Source organism: Anguilla rostrata, chromosome 8 (genome assembly GCF_018555375.3).
Source record: "Anguilla rostrata isolate EN2019 chromosome 8, ASM1855537v3, whole genome shotgun sequence".
Taxonomy (NCBI): domain Eukaryota; kingdom Metazoa; phylum Chordata; class Actinopteri; order Anguilliformes; family Anguillidae; genus Anguilla; species Anguilla rostrata.
In genome coordinates, this window is record NC_057940.1 from 45,809,764 (window position 1) to 45,831,621 (window position 21,858).

The 21,858-nt window shown below is 42.2% G+C and overlaps 1 long non-coding RNA gene across 1 annotated transcript; it reads left to right on the top strand.

Annotated features, from left to right (window-relative positions):
* Nucleotides 1-7,205: 7,205 nt before the first annotated feature.
* LOC135260387 (uncharacterized) lies at nucleotides 7,206-7,810 on the top strand. The gene is made up of 2 exons (XR_010331564.1): nucleotides 7,206-7,364; nucleotides 7,515-7,810. It is a non-coding gene; the product is annotated as an uncharacterized LOC135260387 (long non-coding RNA).
* Nucleotides 7,811-21,858: the final 14,048 nt, after the last annotated feature.

Here is a 21,858-nt window from a genome sequence, read left to right on the forward strand (position 1 = left end):
ACGCTATGTGCAATTGTCTTTTTACTCCCAGTGTTTTCCACACCTCGATGTTCCATGATGGTGGCAGTGAAGTGTGTGCCTCCATCAGAATCCACGCTCTGTGGCAGGCCCCAGTGAGTGAAGACGTGCTTCATGAGGAGGACGGCTGTTGTTTCTGCAGTGTCTGCCAGCGCAGTCAGGCACTTGGTCCATTTGGTGAATCTATCTGTTATTGTCAGGGCATACTAGTTTCCCCAAGTAGAGCGAGTGACCGGACCTATCCAGTCAATTTGAATGTGTGACCACGGTTGCGCGCTTGGGGCTGATTGGAGGGGGGCCCTGTGTCGCGGCAACACGGGTTGGAACTTATGACAAATGGTACAGCCGTTCACATAGTCCTTCACATCAGTCCATATTTTGAACCAGTATGCCACCTGCCATAGCATGTGGATAGTGGGTTGTTCTCCCCTGTGCCCCCCACATGGCTCGTCATGGGCATGTCGGATCATGGTGGCTCTCCATTGTCGTGGAACTACCCAGCGATGGTGTTGATCATTTGTGACGGGTGCTGGAGAAAAGGTCCGCAAGTCGCAAATCTTGAAATCGCGCTAGGAGGCAAAAAAGGTTTTTTAATTTTTTTTTTTACTGTTTTCCTTTTTTTCATATTACGAAAGTTAAAGTGTTGAAGAAGTCACTCAATAGAATAAACAACATTTTTAGGGTCACTAAATACTTAAAATTTGTCAGCAAAGTCGGCTTGTTTTAGTGATTCTTACAGCCGGGTTTTGGAGGCGTGATGGGGGTGCAGTTTAATTAGCATGTTTGATTTCGTTGGCTATTGTCACTTTGTTTCAGTCAAGCCACCGCCCATAAATAAAGCCGCGTGGTAGTAGTCTATGTTTGTTTACTCTGTGAGGTTGCTACAATGGCGGATGCTCAATCAGTAGGTGAGAGTATAAGCTTTCTAACGATGTATAACATGTCTAAGTTTGCTTTTGGAATAGCTTTTTATAGGTTAGCGTAACCAAACATTTTCTTACCATGACATTCGCTCTATATATGGTAGCATTAAAAGACGTTGCACCTAACGAAGCGTTGTCAACGATTTTCGTAATTCCTTGGAAAATACCATTATTATTGAGGACTTCTGGGCATAGCTAAGCCATATGTTTGCTGATAGACCTATCTGACATCATTTTCTGGAGCAAAACAGAAGCGGATAGAACTGTCATTGATTTACTGTCTGTGTCTCCATCTACTGAACATAGATAAGATTTCATCATTGCTATGTAAGTATTACTGCTCAAAATATTTCGGTTATATATGTTATTTTAGAAATTGAGTGTCTTCAAATAAGTTAGTGGTATTATGTAATGTTTAAATTATATCTATGTTTCATCTTAAACCTTCATAAGGGGCTCATATGCTTTACAATGGACAAAAAGCATTATATTTCTTTTTGGAGAGATTTTGGATTTGTTTCTGGACCCTTAGCTATTTTAGACCAGTGTTAATAATTTAGACATTTTGGGTAGATTTGGAGATGCTGGGTACACTGCTTAGTTTTTGCTTCATAGATCTTTAGTAGTTCTACATATCCACCCTTAGATTTTATGAACTTGTGGTCAAGAAGTTTTTGATCCAGGACATGTATACTTTAACCCGCAATCTCACAGTATTTCATTGCGAACTAAAAAAGGAGCAAATTCATTTTAGATTTTTTGCCTTGACCATTGCATTTGTGGCACTTTATTTCTTACAAAATTATGAATATAAAGTAATCTAAGCTAGTATTATAAATGGTAGAAATGTATTGCTTCATTTAAGACTTGTTGTACGTCGCTCTGGATAAGAGCGTCTGCTAAATGCCTATAATGTAATGTAATGTAATGTAAGACATTTTTCTAGTCTCTGTGGTGTTCACATCTGGAGTTATAAAGCTTTAAATAGGGTAACCCGTAAATGGGCAAGGATTTACAGGTACTCTAGCGGGGGAATGGTTGGGGTGAAGTTAACTAGCTATTGTTCCCACCCATTATCTCCCTGTGAGAAGTGTGAAAAGTTCAAGATCTTTCAAGAGGATTTTCTCTGCTACTTGATTTTAGGAGTACCAACATTCAAATAAGCATATCTTCTTCAATTATTTTCAGATTTCAATGTATGACACATCATTTGAAATCTTATAATCCACTTATAATACACTTTCATAATCTGTAAAAAAACTGAAAAATGACCTTTCCCTACTTGAGGACCAAAACACCAGCACCTGTCACATTTGTTCCTTTGAAGATCAGTAGGTCGTCGCGCAGGGACAGCCTTTCCTTTTCTCTCCAGAGTATCTGGAAGTATGGGTCCGCTTTGAGGTTCCCACTGTCGGCGACTGAGGCTGTGTTTTGAAGGATTTTTTTGAACTGTATCAGAATCTGATCCTCTTCCTGTGCTCGTACCAGGTCATTGTGTGTGTCTGGGGTGATCAGGTTAGCTGTGGTACTGCTGAAGGGACTGTGAGGGTCTGGCGCCTTGGCACGGCTGCGGGTCACCATGTCCACCTGAGCAGGGGGTTTGCGGGAACTGTATGACTGGTGGGCAGAATTCCCAGGGTTGGCCTGTAGATACTCCCTCTTTTACCAAGGTGTCAGCCTGATCATTGCCGTGTTTGTTTGGGCTGTCTAGTTTGGAATGACCCGGGACCTTTTTCCAGTATACTGTGAGGTTGTGTGTGTCCAGTAGGTGTTGAACGGCCGTGAACAGTTCAGTGTGGGCCACTAGTTTACCATCAGACTTAATCATATTGTTTGCGAGCCAGTTTGGCAAAAAGTCCAGGAAACTACGTACCGTGTAGTCTGAGTCAGTGCAAATGACAAGATCATGGTAGTTGTTTTGTGCTGCGTGAGGGCAATTAGTGTGCCCGCTAGTTCAGCATACTGGCTGGATTTAGGTCCCAGCTTGAATTTTTGTGGAGGCAAATCACAATTTGTCCAGAGTAAACCAACGCCAGCACCGAGTGTGCCCGTTTTGCGGTGGGCAGAGCCGTCCATGTAGACCATGGGGAAAGTGGTACAAGGGGCATCAGAGAAACTTTTGTGGTTAAGGAGTGTGGGTGAGTCTGTATAGAAGCATTCTTTACCAGTCTGTTGCGGTGATGATGCACAATCGTGTAATGTGGCAAGGCCATGTGCCAGCACATTGTTTTTGCTTTTGGAATATTTGACCTGTAAGGAAAGCCCTTCTGTGGCTAGGATCCAACCAGCTATGCGGTCATTGGTAACCTTTCCCTTTCTCAGTTTCCCACATGTGAGGTAGGTGAGTATTTGATGACAGGTTTCAATGATGATTTGTGCTCCACAGACTAAGTTGCGGTATCGCTGGATGGCCCATATGGCTGAAAACAGGGCCTTTTCACAGTCAGTAAACCTTTGTTCTACTGGGGAGAGAGATTTGCTGGCATAAGAGACAACCTTGTTTTTTTGGTCCTGTTGTTGTTTGAGGTCTGCGGTGATGTTGAGGGGTGTGAAGGCGGTTTCTAGTATGAAAGGCTTGGTTTTGTCTGGGAAGGCTAAGGCTGGTGCCGAGGAGATGGAGTCCTTGAGTATTTTCATTGGTGCATCTTGTTTGTGGCCCCATGTCCATGGAACGTCTTTCTTTAGGAGCCGTGTGAGGGGCTGGGAAATTTTGGCATAGTCCGCCACAAAATGTCGGGAGAAGTTGCAAATGCCTAAGAAGCTGCACAGCTGCTTCAGAGTAGTGGGTGCAGGAATTGCTTTGGGTGCCTCGGTGCGGGGTCTGATGCCATCACCTCCGACTTGGAAGCCCAGGTAATTGACAGCACGTTTACACCACTGGCCCTTGTCCAATGATATTTTGGCGCCTGCTTGACTGAGTCTTGTAAGGACATAGGAGAGCAGCTGTTGGTGTTCCCCCCAAGAGTCACTCCACATGAGGATGTCATCCACATAAATGGCGATGTTCTTGGAGTTGACGTCAGGGATTGCTTTGTGGAAGAAGATGTTGAATTCGGCTGGGGAGTTTGCATAGCCAAAAGGGGTGACTGTCCAAGTGTATTGGACATTGTTGAATGAAAAAGCCAGTTTATGTTGATCTTGTTCACGGACTGGGATTGTACAGAAGCCATTTGATATGTCTAGGCTTGTGAAGTATGTGGCATTCTGGACTTTTGCAAGGGTTTCATCCAGGTAGGCCATAGGTCAGCGCGAGAGTGGAACTTGTTTATTAAGTTTTCTGTAGTCAACTGTGAGGCTCTGTTTCCCAGAGGGTTTGAGTACGGGCCAAATAGGGCTGTTGTATGTGGAATTGCATTTCCTGATAATTCCTGATAAGGATTTCCTGATAAGGATTTCCGTAATGGTGTCCTGTACAGGGTCATGTGCGGCTATTGGAATACGATATTTTCTGATATACACTGGGTTAGCATTGGGTAATGTGGGAATTATGGTTTCATGGAGAGCAGTTTTGCTGCAGTCAGTTTTGCCGCAGATTGGGAGTACAGCTGAGCATGAGGGTTTTCAGGGCGAGTCATTCTTCATCTGTGTTTAAGGTGTCGGCAGTATCCACTTGTTTTTGGATTTGTTGCAGGAGGTTTGGGTCCAAGTTAGGGTGTGGTTCAGGAGAAGGGGTGGTACCATTAGTGGTTAGTGGTGAGACACTTGTGGTGGGCTGGTTCGCGTTTATTTGCATAACGGCTTTAGGAGTGTTTGTGCTAGCCGCTATTTGGAGAGATCTGTGGTTTGTCTGTGGAATTAGTGGGGGTCGGCCATAGGGAGGGTGGTCAGTGCTTTGAGCTTTGGCATAGGGGTTGGTACGAGCAGGTGGGTTAGGGAGTTCTTCCATTTGTGCATTGTGATGCATCTTTGGCAGGTCAGATCCTGCGTCTGGAAGGACAGAGGGGTTAATCTCTGGCCTGAATATATACAGGTTTTCCTGTATTGTCGGAGTGGTCTTGCTATTAGGGACAAGTGGAGCCTGGGGTAGTTGGAACGTGTTTGGTGGGGTAGGGGTGCGTGCACGTCCCGTTTCATGGTTGTCGGAGGAGACCCAACCTAGTGTGCAAGCACAAATAGCCTTTGTGGGCCCAGGAACATAGTGGTCAGCCTTTGGTTTGTGACCCCAGAGTAGGTTGTTATCACAGTCAATGGTAGGCCTGAGGCGGTTGAGTAGGTCCATGCCTATCAAAAGCATGGGACGGTCATGTGATGCCACATAGAGGGGGTGTGTTATGGACAATCCTTCAAAAATTAGTTTCAGCTCAATTACTCCCTTTAGTTTTTGTGGCTTAGTACTGCCATAGGCTGTAAAGTTCCAGTTGCTTTCACTGAGGCTTAGGGTGTGACCTGTGCATTCCCTTGTTTCTCGTAATGCTTCAAAGAGTGAGTAAGTCATGAGGGAGATTTCTGCGCCAGTGTCCAGAAGGGCCTCTACCTTGAAAGTCTTGTCGAACTGCAGCATGGCATGGGGTCTGTGTGCAGGGCCTCTGCGGGTTAAGGAACATATTTTGATCATTGGGTCTGGAGTAGAAAGGGTAATTCCTGTTTTCTTTGTCATGTCGAAAGCGTTTGTGTTCGTTGTCGTCGCAGAGGCCAAATCATGTCATTGGGGGGGTGGATTGTTGGTGGGTGGAGCCGTATTGTGGTGTTGGGAGGATTTTGTTTGTTCTTGTGCAGTCATGATATCTAGTAAGCGTTCCAGCTTATCATTAATGGTGTGCCAGTAGTTCCAACGGGGTGACCATGGGTGCGTCCTTGTATGATTCGGCTGGAAGCGATCCTTGCGGTGATGTGTCGTATAATTTGGTCTGTGTTGAGGTTAAGGTGTTTTGTGAGGGGAAGCTCCTTCTAGGTTCAACTCCGGTTGCATGGAGTCAACTACCAGGACCTCCATTATCTTGTGTTGATCTTCTTTTTGTTGTGCGTGGTTAACTATGTCTTGCATGGATGTTGTGTTTGTGGCCATCGCCATAACAAGTCCTTTAATGTCCTCATGCAGATTGTCTAGAAAGGCCTCTCTTAGGAGCTTGGGGTTGTAATCCTGTGGGGAGAGGTTTCGTGTGTAGGCTTGGTTTAGCCCATAGAAGAAATGTCTAGGACTTTCTTGCCGGCCTTGTTTTTTGTCCATGAGTGCTTTAATCTTTGAGAAGGCACTGTTGGGGGCTTGGTATTTATTACAGAGTTTGTGACAGAAGTATTCAAATGTGGGATGGTGTTCATTGATGTAATGGAAGGCCCAGTCTTTAGGGCTTTAGGGCGTGATTAGAGTTATTTTGCTGTTGTCATTTAGTAGTCCCAGATAATTAACCTGCTTGTGTACCTCCATTAAGTAGGCTTCAACGTCACCATGTCCTTGTTGTGGGTAAAAGGGGGTTATTGTATGTGCCACTTTGTACACAGTGTTCTTCATGGTTGAGGCGTCTGAGTTGTAGGAGTGTAGGGCTGTCCATACACTGTCAGGCAGAGGGACATAACTCTGAAGTGGATTTTACATTTTGAAAGACAACACTGCATCAACCCGTCTTAGCCATGCTGAGCAATCTTAAATTAATGCTCTGCCAAGCAAAGTGTGCCACATCATTGACTGTCACCTTCCATGCTTACAGATGATCTGCGATGGAGGCTGTCTCATCTCCAACATCGAGGCAAAATGGCCGGGCTCTGTACATGATTCAAGGATCTTCCGAGCGTCCTCACTGGCACAGGTTTGCACATTACATTACAGGCATTTAGCAGACGCTCTTATCCAGAGCGACTTACACAACTTTTACTTAGCGCTTTACATTGTATCCATTTATACAGCTGGATATATACTGAAGCAATGCAGGTTAAGTACCTTGCTCAAGGGTACAACGGCAGTGTCCTTACCCGGGATTCGAACCTACGATCTTTCGGTTACAAGCGCAGTTCCTTACTCACTGTGCCACACTCCGGCTGTGTCAAGGCACAAGGCAAGAGAATGATTACTACCCAAGGGTTTTCACTTTTGAAGTAACATGTATATTGCATGGGCATAGATTTGGGAATCTGTAATGAGAGGTAAAGTGTAGATGTCATCTTAAGAAATTCAAAGTGGCCATCATACTTTATTCTGGAAAGCCTCATCAGGCACACATCGTTCCACTTTTATAAGTCTTTATACATGTGTGGAGGGGATCTGTAATGTACTTGAACCATAAGAATGTCATGTATATCTAACCAACACTTTTCCTATTCTGTAGGGGAGGTTAATGGAGTCCTGCTTTGGGACAGAGGCTATGCCTGCATGCTGTACCTGCTCACACCCTACCCAGATCCAGGAACAGAGGCGGAGAGGGCCTTCAACCATGCCCACACAAAAACGAGGGCACGGATAGAGATGACCTTTAGCCAACTGAAATCCAGGTTCAGAGCTTAAAGTACTCAGGCACCATGCCAGATTTCAGGCATAGAGCAGTTTTAAATTCATATAATACTTAATTCAATACATTGTACACATTTCCTCCTGGACAACTTTTCAGGCTCACAAATGTTTTCTTGATTTAATCCCTGCAGGTTCCAGTGCCTGAAAGGCTTCAGGGTTACTCCTGACCAGGCATGTGAACATAGCCATTGCCTGTGCAGTCTTGCACAACATTGCAACTATACGCCGGGAGAGACTTCCCACAATGTTAGTGGAGGAGCAATGGGAGGACATCGACCTTCAGGAACCGATGGATGAAGGACAGTGAGGGACCTTTACAAGGACACATATTTCAGTTAATCCCCATTGTGGTGACCTTTGTTTGAGTTATCCCTTTTTTTCAGAACTTAGCATGTACTGTAGAATTTTAATAAACATGTGTGCCTAAGTTGTGTTGAATTTCTGTATTAATTGTTACGACCGCTTGTTAGAGCCGTGAACATAGAATGAGACATGCCCAAACAACTTAAAGGAAATAACTATTATAAACAAAGAATGTACTTACAAAAGAAAGCCATTCGGTGTGACGGTATATGCGGGTGAGGTGGGTATGTAAGTGTGTGTATGTGTAAAATGAAATCAGTACAAAACAAGACAATCAAATGAAACAAACTAAGGAAAAATGTCCACGTCTGTTAGGGAAGGTTGAAGCACATCTCGCCCCGAGCTGGAAACCCATCCCTTATAGGGCTCTGGCTGGGGACAGGTGTTGTTGATTACATAATGAATGAGCCTCCCGCTGCACGGGTCCTTCACCTGCAGGAATAAAGAGACCCGGCAGCAGGTAAGCAAACAGAGGGAGGCGTCACATAATTCACTAATTTTATGTGTTTTGTCTCCACAGCTTGAACCAATTTTGGTTCAAGCTGTGGAGACAAAACACATAAAATTAAATACAGTCCAAAACATGACCTTCTACTGTGTTAGAATTTATACTTACATCCTTCTCCAGTTTCTTGATCTCCAACTTGACTTTCTTGATTTGCAGCCTCTTGTACTCCATGTTGAGTTTCTCACTTTCAATGCACAGGAGCAGCTTACGCTTGTATATGGCACGTGCATCCTGTGACAGGCGAAACGTGTCACAGAGTAGCTGAGTATGTAGTTGGTAATAGTAATATGAATAGTTGCTTCACTCCTTGCTGATGGAGTTCTTGTTCCGGTCACATCCTGCAGTAGGGTGTATGGTTAATAATTAATAGTATACATTTTAGACAGCAGACACATCCACAACATTTCACATTTGGGCTTACCTCTGGTATTTCTGTGTCTGCAGACATTATCTCCTCAGACGAGCTGGGGCCATCTAACTGCAAATAGAGGAACACTGCAGTTGTTGAATCAAGAGAAGACATTACATGAGATGCAGTGTTTTTACCAAAAAATAGGACCTACTCACACATGGGTCAGGTCTGGCTTTAGCATCTGGGGTCAGGGAATCGAGCAGACATATGGTGTCTCCAGACACTGACAGATATAGGCGTACCGTTAGTTATTACAATTGAGAGACTGACACCTGTGGAGGGAAAGTAGTGGACAATACCTTATACATATTGTTCCCGAGCACCTTGGGGAATTATCTCTGAGGAGGTCCCCCCCTCTATCAGTGGCTGCCCCCGATTGCAGCTCAGCACCAGCTCCTCTGCTGGTGGAGGCACCCCACCAGTAGCAGTGGCCTGTCTTTTTTTTGGTGGCTACAATGGTACATATTTACAGCTCAACGCCTATTTTGACAAATTTCACATTTCATTATAGGCTACTTACCACTCTGGAAGATATTTTTATATTTGATTTTGACTTGGTGCCACATTCTTTTTTGGCTGTTGAGATGTAACAGTGAAGAATGAATATGTAGGTCAAGGGTTACTAGGTCAGTGGGGTTCACACACCTGACCCAATTGGGCTAATTAAGAGCCTAAATGCATTGTAGTTATGTTGGTTCTCCTAAGCTGGCCTACACCATTATTTTAAACATACATCTGATATTATCTAGCCTACTGATAATATAGCCACACAGTCTAGTGATCTGAATGTTCATTTATTAATAAATTGGCAAGGCAAAGTAAGTTTATTTGTTCAGCACATTTCATACAGAGGCAATTTGAAAAGCTTTACATAAAATAGATAAAAGAAAAGAGCATAGAGAAATAAGACAAATACAAAGTGAAATACACATGTAAATGGTAAATGGACTGCATTTATATAGCGCTTTTATCCAAAGCGCTTTACAATTGATGCCTCTCATTCGCCAGAGCAGTTAGGGGTTAGGGGTTAGGTGTCTTGCTCAAGGACACTTCGACACGCCCAGGGCGGGGTTTGAACCGGCAACCCTCCGACTGCCAGACAATCGGTCTTACCTCCTGTTACTATGTCGCCCCCATGTAACATGAAACAACAGTAGTAGGCTTGTGTAACTTATGCATTTAGTCTATCAGCTATTTTTTGCCATGCCATCTCCCTCGCCTTGTTAATAGCGGCAGTATTGCCTTTTTTGTTGATTACAGCTTTATATTCTTCATATAGTTCCATCAGCAGCGTTTGTTTGGCTGGTGAGAAGACCACTGCTCTCGTTTTACCATCTTTTTGCGTTATTGGATCGTCTTTTCGCTCATCGACTCGTCAGGGCTTCTTATGTACCCCATGTGCGCACACAAAGTGAGCCTGCCACACTAAATATCATGGTCAATTATTGTATTTGTTTAATGTCATCTACTACATTGTTAATGCCAATTCATGTGAGCTTATTGTAAAGTGTTACCAATAATTCAAATACAAAGCAAATGTTAACAAGTCAAACCTGCATTTTCTTCATGTGTTTAAGGAAACAACAAAGAAATAAACATAGCCTAATTAGGAGCCTCTTCTGATTAATTGATTCTCCTGTGTTGAGTTGGAACAGTTAAATCATTTTGTTACCTCTTTTTATAAAATTGTTTGCAATGTAGCACAATAAGGACAATGTGAACATGTGACATTTATTTTATATTTCATGCGTAGCTATTTCTGACATAATGTGGCTTAAGAGGGAAAAGGAACAGGAAAAGGCACCTAATTAATACATTAACAGCTTGTTAAAATTTTGGGATTGAGAGGTTGGACCAAAAAGCAGCATACACATGGGGCCCCAGGACCAAAGTTGGGAAACACTGTATAAATATATATATATATATATATAATATATATATATATATATATATATATATATTAAAACATCTTATAAATTACATTTTATTTGTATAAGTAGTGGATAAAATCTGTTAAAATGTTGGTTTGAACCTATGTTTAAATTTAAATACACTGAAACTACACAATGTATTTCCTTTGATGTAAGGAGTTTTGTTCTTGTCTTTGAATGGAGAACCTTTTTTAACATATTGCACTATCCTGCACAGGCTTGACTTTTTGCATTGTGAATGCATGGGTTGGAAACGGTAAGGATTTTGCCAAACAAGTTAAAATTAATCTCTTTAATAAACTCTCACACTTATAACTATATCCCTGACATAATATTTTCTGAAACCATGAATAAAGCAAAACAGAAACTTAAAGTAATAATCTCAAAGATTTTCATTAAATGTCTGTTAAATCACTATCTATCGCCGAATTAGGTAACACAGTGGTGATTGAGCCTATTATTATATTAATTTATATTAATATTATTATAATAATTTATGATTAAAGAACTGGGTGTCTGTGGCGAAATTCCCGGGAAAAAAGAGAGGGTAGGCGGAGCTAACGCAACGGGCTTGCTCTTCAACTCACTTGTGTGTGAGCGGCGTACTGTTTTTTCCGGTGTCTGCTGGCGTTACAATAACAGAGAAAGGGGGCGGGGGGGTTATGGAACTCTAAAAAGTTTTTGTGTAACATGAGAGGTCATATTATTTGTTGATGTAGATTTCATATTACATTTAATGACAATGTAGCGTTACTAAATTACATTACAACAGCTATTTGCACAGCTAACGCTAGCTACCGGACCATGTCAAGAAAGGCAACATTAGTTCAGACCATGTTGCGCACAGTATCTCTCATATCAGGTAACCTTGCGTTAGCTAACTAGCTAGCTATTGTAATTAACACAATCTAATGTCAGCTAACAATTAGAAAAAAACGCTAGCCATCGCTACCGACCGATACCGACCTCGCAAACAGTCTCTCAAATGCAATGCTACCTTGTTGCAATGTTGCAATGTAGCTAATTAAAGGCCAGTTCAGATCAATGATTCACAACGAGACTGGATGCAACTTGCAAAACTCCAAGACGTCTGATTATAAACGTTCTAAAACTGCACTTCGCAATTTGACAAAGTGGGTCTTTTGAGACCCCAGGCAACTACTTCAGACGCTCTGCAACTAACCAGTTCACACCGCTGCAATTTTCTCCGCAACATTCTAAAACCTTTTTGTCTCGCTGCGAATCATTGATCTGAACTGGCCTTAACGTTACCGTTATTTACATTGTCACCAAGCTCATCGATATATTATAATGATCAGAATAAAGCTGGGGTATAGGTGGAGCAGAGCCGGGTCTGATTTCTGTGTAAAGATGTCAAGCTGGAGAAAACTAAATAAAAGAATACGGCAGTATGGATTAGCGTTGTTATTATTTTATTACGCTTCCTCATATGTTCCTTCAGCCTTGATGCCATTTTTTGATGAAATCTCCTTTGTTTTTGTTTTATTCTTCTTGTTCTGATTGCTAATTTAACACCCAGCTCAGCTTTATCCTCGAACAGTTTAGCTAGCAAAACCAGAAACACCAGCGGGTAACATTTTGCAAGCCAGTTGTTTCAAAAATATCACACAACAATCATTCACGAAAAAGACTGTTAATTGTGCACGAGATACATAATTGCACGAGCCACAGCGAATCCCGCAAATTCTTCTCTGTAGTGTAAATATGTTCATGCTGGGCAAAAGGTGAACAAAGAACGTTTGTGGAAATTGATCATCACTAATTCTACCCTAATTCTAAGGTCTGCTACAGCATTTAAACCCGGCTCAGCAGTGTAAAGACAGCTTAAGTTAGCCTAATGTTAGAAAATGAATGAGTATGTACATAACGATCCGGTTGGATCTATGGGAAGTGAGGTCCAAAAACACACCTGCAATTACCGCTTCTCACCATTGGTACAGCCAAAGAGAAGGAAACGGAAATGTTCGAGATTGTAACTTTAAATATTATAATGAAATTTAACTGCACATAGATCATTTTCTTGAAGATCCATAGAAATGATTTTAATTTCTGAAGATACACAGAAATTATTATCATCAAATTATTATTATCAAACCTCTGCCACAGTGTCCCCAACAAATGTCTATAATCTTAACTCTTTATGTACTTAATCCTGTACATACATCCATCCATCCATTATCTATACCTGCTTATCCTGGGCAGGATTGCAGAGGGTACTGGAGCCTATCCCAGTATGCATTGCACAAGAAGCAGGAATACACCGCGGACAGGCCGCCAATCTATCGCAGGGCGCACACACCATTCACTCACACACTCATACCTATGGCCAATTTAGAGTCTCCAATTAGTCTACCTTTGGACTGTGGGAGGAAACTGGAGTACCCGGAGGAAACCCACAGAGAGAACATGCAAACTCCACACAGAAAGGCCCCGGCTGGATTTGAAACCAGAGCGTTCTTGCTGTGAGGTGACAGTGCTTTCCACTGCACCACTGTGTACACCCCAGTACATTCATTGTATATAAAATATGTATTAAAATGATAATTTTAGTGATATTATGCTGGTGACCTGCTCAAAATCAGCTAATAGTTAAGCGAAAATTTAATTGCTTTGCCTCAGCTATAGAACCCCGGCTTTGGTACAGACTTTGGAGCAGAAAAATAAATTAACTTTACCAAGACTTGTCAATGTTAATAAAATAATCTTGTATATCAGACTAAGCACCATATTATTACCTCATACTCATGGGATACTTCTAGATTTGTGCCTTTTAATCAAAATATTTCAAAAGGCTTCACGATAAAGAGAACTCACACACACACACATCCTCTTCCACACCTTTCATACAACCTCACATGAAAGAGGCAGCAGATCTTTATAGATGCTGGTTAGCTACAGTAGAGTGGCAATCATTTTTTGCAACCAGATTGGGAAAGTTCAGTAGCTGTGAGCTTTCCCACATCCTATCAGGAAATGTCAAGCTTAGGCCTGGATATGATATGGATTAGTTGGTAGTACTGTCTGAGAAAAAAAATAGTTTTTATAAGAAAATGCATCCACTTAAATATATCTTCAAAACCAAAAGTGTCAGTTCAGGCATATTATTTAACTTTACAGGAATAGGTTGTATAGATTAACCACATTATACAGCCCATTTAAACATGACATGGAAAATCATATCAAAATGTATTTATATTGTGCATTTCACAAACAATTGTCACAATATGCTTCACAGACGACCCTGGCCTAAACCCCCACAGGAGCAAGCCTAAGGCAACAGTGGCTGGGAAAAACTCCCTGGATAGGATATGAATAAACTGTGGAAGGAACCAGGCTCAAGGGGCGAACCCATCCTCCTGTGGTTGGCTCAGGGTGTAGCTTTGCGATCAACACAGTTAGTCAGTCAATGTTCACATTGATTGAATTAGTGGCAGCTAAGTGACAATCTTAAGGTTGTGGCCCAGATGATGGATGGGGTCGGGTGGCGATGATGGGGAGCTGCAGGTGGTGACGGAAGTGGCCAGACAGCACCGGTGGAGGCATCCAGGATTTGGGACAAAAGCCCAGCCAGCAGGATGGGGACGAAAATTGATAAGGCCATTAGGGAATGTTCTGTAGAAAAACAGAGAGTAAAGTAACAGGGGCAATAATTGGGGATCACAAAGTGGCCCCGGCAGGAGTAATCTATGGCTGCATAGCTACTAGTACAGGGATTGAGAACCCATGCAGTCATGACAGGGAGACAACCATACCCGCCTATCAAGAGCCAGCCCATGTAAAGTGGGGTCAAAGCTGATTAACAGGAGACAGTAAGGAAAGGATTCCACCCCACAATGCTCTATGGCAACAGGCTTCTCCCACCCTGTCTCCAGACTATATCTGATTATAAATCTAAGCATAAAGGTGCGTTTTAATCTAGATTTACATATTGAGACTGTGTCCGATTCCCTTACAATTTTTGAAGGGTGTTCCACAGTAGTGGGGCCCTGTAGAAGAAAGCTCTACTACCATTCAGGTTTTTTGATATTCTTGGGACTACAATGTAGCGTGTGTCTTGAGAATGGAGTGTCCTTGCGGGCTTATAAGGTAAAAGCAGGTTAGTTGTATACACTGGTGCAAGTCCATGCAGAGCTTTAAAAGTCAGGAGCAAAACCTTGAAATCTATCCTATGCTTAATAGGTAGCCAGTGAAGCGACGCTAGCACTAGTGTAATGTGCTCATACTTCTTTGTTCTGGTCAAGATACAAGCAGCTGCATTCTGCACAAGCTGGAGACTCTTTAACGAGTTATTAGGGCAGCCAGATAGCAGGGCATTGCAGTAATCTAGCCTAGACGTAACAAAAGCATGGATCAATTTTTCAGCATCCCCAACTGACAGGAAATGCCTAATTTTAGCTATGTTGCGTAGCTAGTGGAAGGTTTCTTTTTTTCTTTGCAAGTTAGCTATCAGCCCACTAAACAATACAAGGATACAAATAGAAAAATCAATTGTTACTTTATGTAACAACAGACATGCTGTTAAATGTACATTGCAAAGGTACCCCACTTGTTACTTTATTTCCACTCCTTGCTCTATCCACCCATTAGATACCCAGCCCTGTATGGAGGAATCCCCCAATAGATACACCAGGCATACATTTGTTCACTGCTTCCACTCCAAGACAGCCATTTGTTGGATACGACTGAACAGGTCAGGGTTATGCACTCCTCTACATGGTAACCTCCCACCCTCACAAACACTCCCATACAGAGGTTTTGCCTCAGTGCCTTCTACTCCATTGAGGTGCAACAGCATGGGGAATAGACACCATGGCACATATATTTAAAAAGGTGCAAAATAGTAGAGCTGCATGCCACTGTCAGGGGCACCACAAAACAGTTCCCGCAGCCACTGTATTTTTCTGCTTTGGTATTTTTTCAAGACAAAGTCAAGATGATACCTGATTGTTAGAGAAAAACAAGCACTTTACTTTCAAGGTCACAGTGTATCTTTCTCAAGATTTCACAGTGAATATTGCAAACAAGCAAAAAAGAAGCCAACCCAACCAGGAAGAAACTGAATAAACTGGGCCTGTAATGATTTTCTCAGCCAAATTTTATGTCACTTAATGGAGAAATAGAACAAAAAAACCCTTGCTTGGATTTACATTTGTACAGTTATACCACATGATATTTTTGCGCTTAAAATAGCTTTAACACTTTCATTATTTAATTGAGGACAGATACATAATATGTGCATTCATTTTTTGCTCTCTTTGGAAGACAGCAAAAAAATTACAAGACATCAGTGACTCCTTTCCCTTTCCTGATTAGGCAGGTGCAGGTGTCTCCCATTATCCTAGATCTCCACACTCTCAAATGCCTTATTATCTGCATAGTTACTCCTACAACCGCTTACCAAAGGAAGGCAGACGGTCCTATTTTCACAGCCAAGGTGCAACTGTCAAACTCAATTTTGGTAATTTTATGACTGTCACACAACTACAGTTTCAAATAAAAAGTCAAGAATAAAATCAAAGAACTTGCAAATAAAACCAAGGATGGCAGGGCACTGAAAAGAAGATGTATGCTCAGAAAGAAATAAAACACACCTAATGCGATCCCAATTACTGCTGGTTTGATTACTCATCAAACTAAGGTTATAAAATGAAAGTAGCCTAATAAATATACATTACATTGCATGTTGAAGAACAAGCCCTTAAAGGACACAGCTAAAAACAATTATTATCTAAACTATTATCTAAAATATCTAACCGCAAATTTGGAAATTCAGTTAATAACTAAAATGATCAATTTTAATAGTCAAATATAATCAAATCAATTATTTAATATATAACCTGAAGGATGGAAGCAGTTCTTGGAAAGACTGTTTGGCTTAGCACTCATGCTCCTGTAACATTAAAGCGGGTTTAATAAAATAATTTATTAAAACAAACATACAAAAATACTTAGCATACACAGACTAACCCAACTGGGAAAGCTAAGTAGGAGAGAGAGTATGAGAGATGGAATTAATGTGTGTGTGTGTGTGTGCGTGTGCGTGCATGCATATTAGGTGCGCTCCTGCAGTTGCCCTTGACCAAGGCAGTGGCCTCAGAACTGGAGTTGGTCCCCAGGTGCTGCACTGTGGCTGCCCACTGCTCCTAAGCAACTAGGATGGGTCAAATGCAGAGGACAAATTACCCCACAGGGTTCAATAAAAGTATATCTTACATCTCTATCTTATCTTATGTGTGTGTGTGTGTGTACTATACGGATTTTGTTTTGCTGGTTAGATTTGGAAAGTTAGGTGTAAGAAAAGAGACCACGCATGTGGTTGCACTATGCAGCTATTGACAGCAAACGATTCCACGTAATTAGCAAACTAACAACTCTTTCAAAAGATCAAGAAAAAAGACGAATAGAAATACATAGTCATGTTAAATTAAGTTAAGACTTAAACTAAACTATATAGCCAGATTTTTTGTGTAGAATGTTCAGTAAGTCATACTGTCCGTCTATCCACGCGGGTAGCAGCCTCCACTGGCCGCTGTTGGGTCTAAGGGAGAATCATGCTGAAACGCTGGTGGAGTCGGAAACTTGTTGAGATTCATGCAACTGGAATCCTTTGCTGTATGTGTTGTTCCGTCCAGTCAGTTGTCTGAATAAGGGCCTTTTTTGCTGGTTGGGAAAAGGCTGATTGCTCCTTGGAAAATTTTGATTTGAGTTCCTTTTGGTTAGTCAACGTAGTACTGGGCGTACACTACAGTTGAGGCCAAAAGTTTACATACACCTAGACTAAAGATATTCAAACTCAGTTTTTCACACTTTCACACAACACACTGTTACCATACATTTCTTTTTCACAATCGATTAGAGACAGATTTATTTCAGCTTTAATTCACTATATCAGAAATCCATTGGGTCAAACTTTTACATACACCAAGTTGACTGTCTCTTTAAACAGGCTGGAAGATTCCAGAAATTGATGCTATTATTTTTTAGAAGCTTCTGATTGGCTAATTATCAAAGTTAGGAGTTAATTGGCACCTGTGGCTGTATTTAAGGGTCTACCTTTAGAGCCACTGATTTTTGGCCCTTGAAACCATGGGAAAATTCAAGCAACTAAGCCAAGTGCCAGAAAAAAATTGTGGACCTCCACAAGTCCGTTTCCTCCTTAGGAGCAATTTCCAAACAACTGAAGGTACCAAAAGCATCTGTACAAACAATTGTATGCGAATATAAAAATCTTGGGACCACACAGGCACTGCATCGTTCAGGAAGGAGGCACAAATGAACTTCCAGGGCTGAACAAACTTTCGTCCAAAAGGTTCGACTGAACCCCAAGACAACAACAAAGGAACTGGTGAAGGAGTTGGAGGCATCAGGTACCAAAGTATCTACATCCACCATTAAGAGAATCCTACATCAAGTTGTGACAACTCTGCAGCCAGGCCTAATAAAGCCGCACATGTGGGCGCTCTCAAGGACGATAAGACAGTAGGAGAATCGGGAGGTAAAATGACAAGAAGGATGAAAGAAGATGACCACTCAGTTTTATTACCTTGTTTTTATGTTGTATGGCCTGTTACCTGTTTCGAGTTACAAGATTGGTTCACTGTAACCCGATGGTATCACTGAGTTGTTGATATCACATGTGTTTGCTATGAATTGTATGAACTGGTGTCCTTACAATACCAATTGTATGTATATAAATCACTCTGGATAAGAGCACTTACTAAATGTATGATGTTACAGTATGTAATTCCAATGAGAAATTTTGAATTCTTTATATTGTTAACAAAGAAACTAATTTTCAAACAACAAATTCCCTTGGCTTTTATACCTTAAAGGTCTTACTGTATATAAAACACCTTACAAACAGTTTACTGTTTCTACACATGTCAAACTGTCTAATATATTAATTGTTTTGTGTAATTGGTTGTCCAAGAGTACAGCAAGTGACACATCTGTTTGTCATCTGTGCTCAAGTGCTTTTTTATCATTGGTTTCAGAGGGAAATATATTGCGTATTAGCATTCCAACATGTCTTCCAGCAGTCATTGGAAATGTTTAATCCAATTACTTCCCAGTTCTGCATCATCTTTCTACTGTTTTGTGTTTTTGACTTTTGGCTAGTCGTGTGATATTACTGCTGGCAAGTCCTTATAACACCTGTCAGTCATGCATTAACATTCATTTTGCTCAACAGAACACCACAAAACAGCGGTTTATGTAAAACGATAAAACATGTATGGATGGAAACACCATAAAAGCTGATTGTCTGTACTTTTGTCTCATATTTATCTTTTGATCTCAAATCCAAATGCCTTAAGTATATAGCACACATAACACAGGTCACTCTACCATTACCATACTTTTGGAGATCACTGTATTTTTTAAAGTAAGTATTTCAAGTAAATATTTCATATGTTTTCCTCACAGGTTCCTAAATTGCTAATTAAACTAAACCTTTAAATTTCTGCCTCCATGAGTGTTTTTGTGCCTTCTTGCTTGCCATCCCACAGTTTGTTTGCATGATGGATGTTCCTCAACACACATTGCTCTGAATGATGTCTCTGAGTTGATATAATAGGGGAGACATGCAGCCAGGAATTTAACTCCAGAGAACTCTCCATCATGAAGAATTGCTCTGAGATTTTATTGGCTAATGACCACGGTCTCAGTGTAATAAAGATGGAATCAGCAGTTGTGGTACAGTGCTTCTTGTTTCAGTTGTACAGTATGAAACAATCTGTCCAGGAGCTACATGACATGCACCACCTACTGATCTGGTGGGGATTTATGTGGTCCTGCTCTTTTATGGGCATGTCAGATCTCTTCTCTACCTCCCAATATCTGCTCCACAGAGCAGTAAATTATGACATAGCAAAATGTAAGCCAACAAAGAACTGCACACAGTCTGGTGTGAATCAATTTAATAATGTTAGCACCGCTATTGGAAACAGATAAAATGGAACAAGTCACACAAAGGTCAGAGGTCATCAAAGATAGCTGTTGTTTTGTTTGGTGCTCTTTTGCAGATCTGATTATTTATTTTATAGCATAGTGTTCATCTGTCATTTGTGTATTTACTGCTTTTAAGGTCTTTTACTGTAACAAAGGTTACAGTATACTGCAATTTTATCCCCATTTCCCTGCATTTTCACTTAGTAGTTCCTTGCTACTCTCTACAGTTGAAAGTGAATGGGAGCCATCTTGCTGACCTCCAGTCCTGGGTATGAACAGATAGGGTCAGTCTACAGAATCTCAAATGGTCACTTGCAAAGCATGGCTTACTAAGACAACCAAGGGATGCAGGGGAGGCCAGAAATGTTTGCTGAGGATACCTGTGTTGACCTGCTAACAAACAATGCAGTTAAAGCCTCCATGCCATATTCAACCACGGTGCTTGGTCTACCCTGATCTGTCAGTGAATGTGTACAACAATAGTCCTGTTAAACTGGCAAAATATGTGCTTCCTACATTCCTATTGTGTAACACTAGATCCCTCAAACATAAAGTTGATGAACTGCAGAGTGTGACTCAAGCTAATGAAGCTGCTATTGTAGCTGTGACTGAGTCCTGGTTGAAGGAAGATGTTCCAGACTCAATAGTCAGTTTTCAGGGCTACAGTCTGCATAGAAATGACAGAGATACTTGTAATGGTGGAGGTGTCGCTATGTACATAAAGCATAGCATTCAACATCATCTGGATCTTGAGGATGATAATTTTGGAACTGGCTGAGGCCATCCCTGCTACCACGTGGCATTGACTGCTTAGTGACTGCTGTTCTCTGCAACCCCCCTAAATCTTCTAAGGAGGCTCGATCTGATGCTCAGTTCCGTGAATATCTCAAGAGCTGCCTTGGCATTATCCAACATAGATACATTCTCCCAGGCATTGTAATTCTAGGTGACACAAACACCTTGAAACTTGGTCCACTATGCTCTGAGTTTAATTTGAAACAAGTAGTGTCCAAACCAGCTAGAGGTTCTAATCAGCTTGACTTTATTACTATCAGCACCAGTTCATTAACCCCCAATCGGTGGCTCTGACCACCAAGCTATACTGTGGTCAGCTGGTCGATGGCCACACATCCCAGTAAGCCCAGTGTTTCACAGGCGCTGCAACCCTGAAAGTAAGAGGCTTCTAGGCCTACATCTCAACACTGCTGACTATAGTGCAGTCTACAGAGCACCTGTAGCACAAACCAAGGCGGACATCTTTTATGATGTTCTCTCTCCTATCCTCAATCAAGCACTGCCAATTAAACGGAGTAAAATTAAAACAGTAGATAAACCAGAGATGACAGTGTCAGGAGGTAGCCTGACAGCTGTGCCAAATTCGCTGGGGGATTGATTATTGGAGTCTGGGTACACATGCAGATCGCTGCGTAATCCAATTTGCCGGTCGCGGGAGTTGGGGGCGTGGTGCAGCGGGTTTGTGTGTGCCCTAACGAGTTTGCAGGGTTAAGGAGGCAGGTGAGAGGGAGAATGAGAGAGACGCCAGGGGTGAATGTTGGGTTCCTCAGACGAGGATTTTTAGCTTTAGTTAGTTTGGTTTTGTTGGGATTGGTGTTTTTTTTTTGTTAATGCTATTTCAGTTTTTTTTTGTTTGAGCTGTCTCCCGTTCTGGCGGTGGCTGGCTGGCGGTCCCGGACGAGATTTACGCTGCACTGGAGCCACGGGGAGCGAGCTGCGCCAGACTGAGTTGGAAAAAGTTGTGGGATTCTGGGAGGAGCAGCGCTGTGTAGAGCCGGACTGGTCCTGTGGCAAAGACACTGTGCTACTTCTGTGAGGACCAACGCCGCGAGGGGAGCCTCTACACAAGCCCTGAGGAGGGCGGAGGAACAGCAAGTCTCAAACTCTGCGAGACGGTAAAGCGTAGAGCAGGACAGGAGCCGGCTCACTCTCCAGCTGCAGGGCGCAGCAGGGACTTTGCGTGGCGAACAGTGGGACGGCATCAATGTGCAGCGGACGGTAGAGTGGTCCAGGGTGCCGCCCAGAGATTGAAGTGGACAGTGGGAGCCAGTGGGTTTTTTTCTTTCTTTTTTTTCTTCTGGATGTAGAGTGGCCCAACTACATCCCATCTTTAATTTGCTATTGTTATTTTGGCGTGTTATTCTGGTGTGTGTGTGGGAGCGTGAGGTGCGAGTATGTGTGAGACCCCGCCTGTGTTAGTGACTCCCCCTGTTAGACAGCAGGGTGAGGTCTCCCCCCTCCGGAGGCGGAGCTGAGGCACAGGGGAGCCAGAGTGG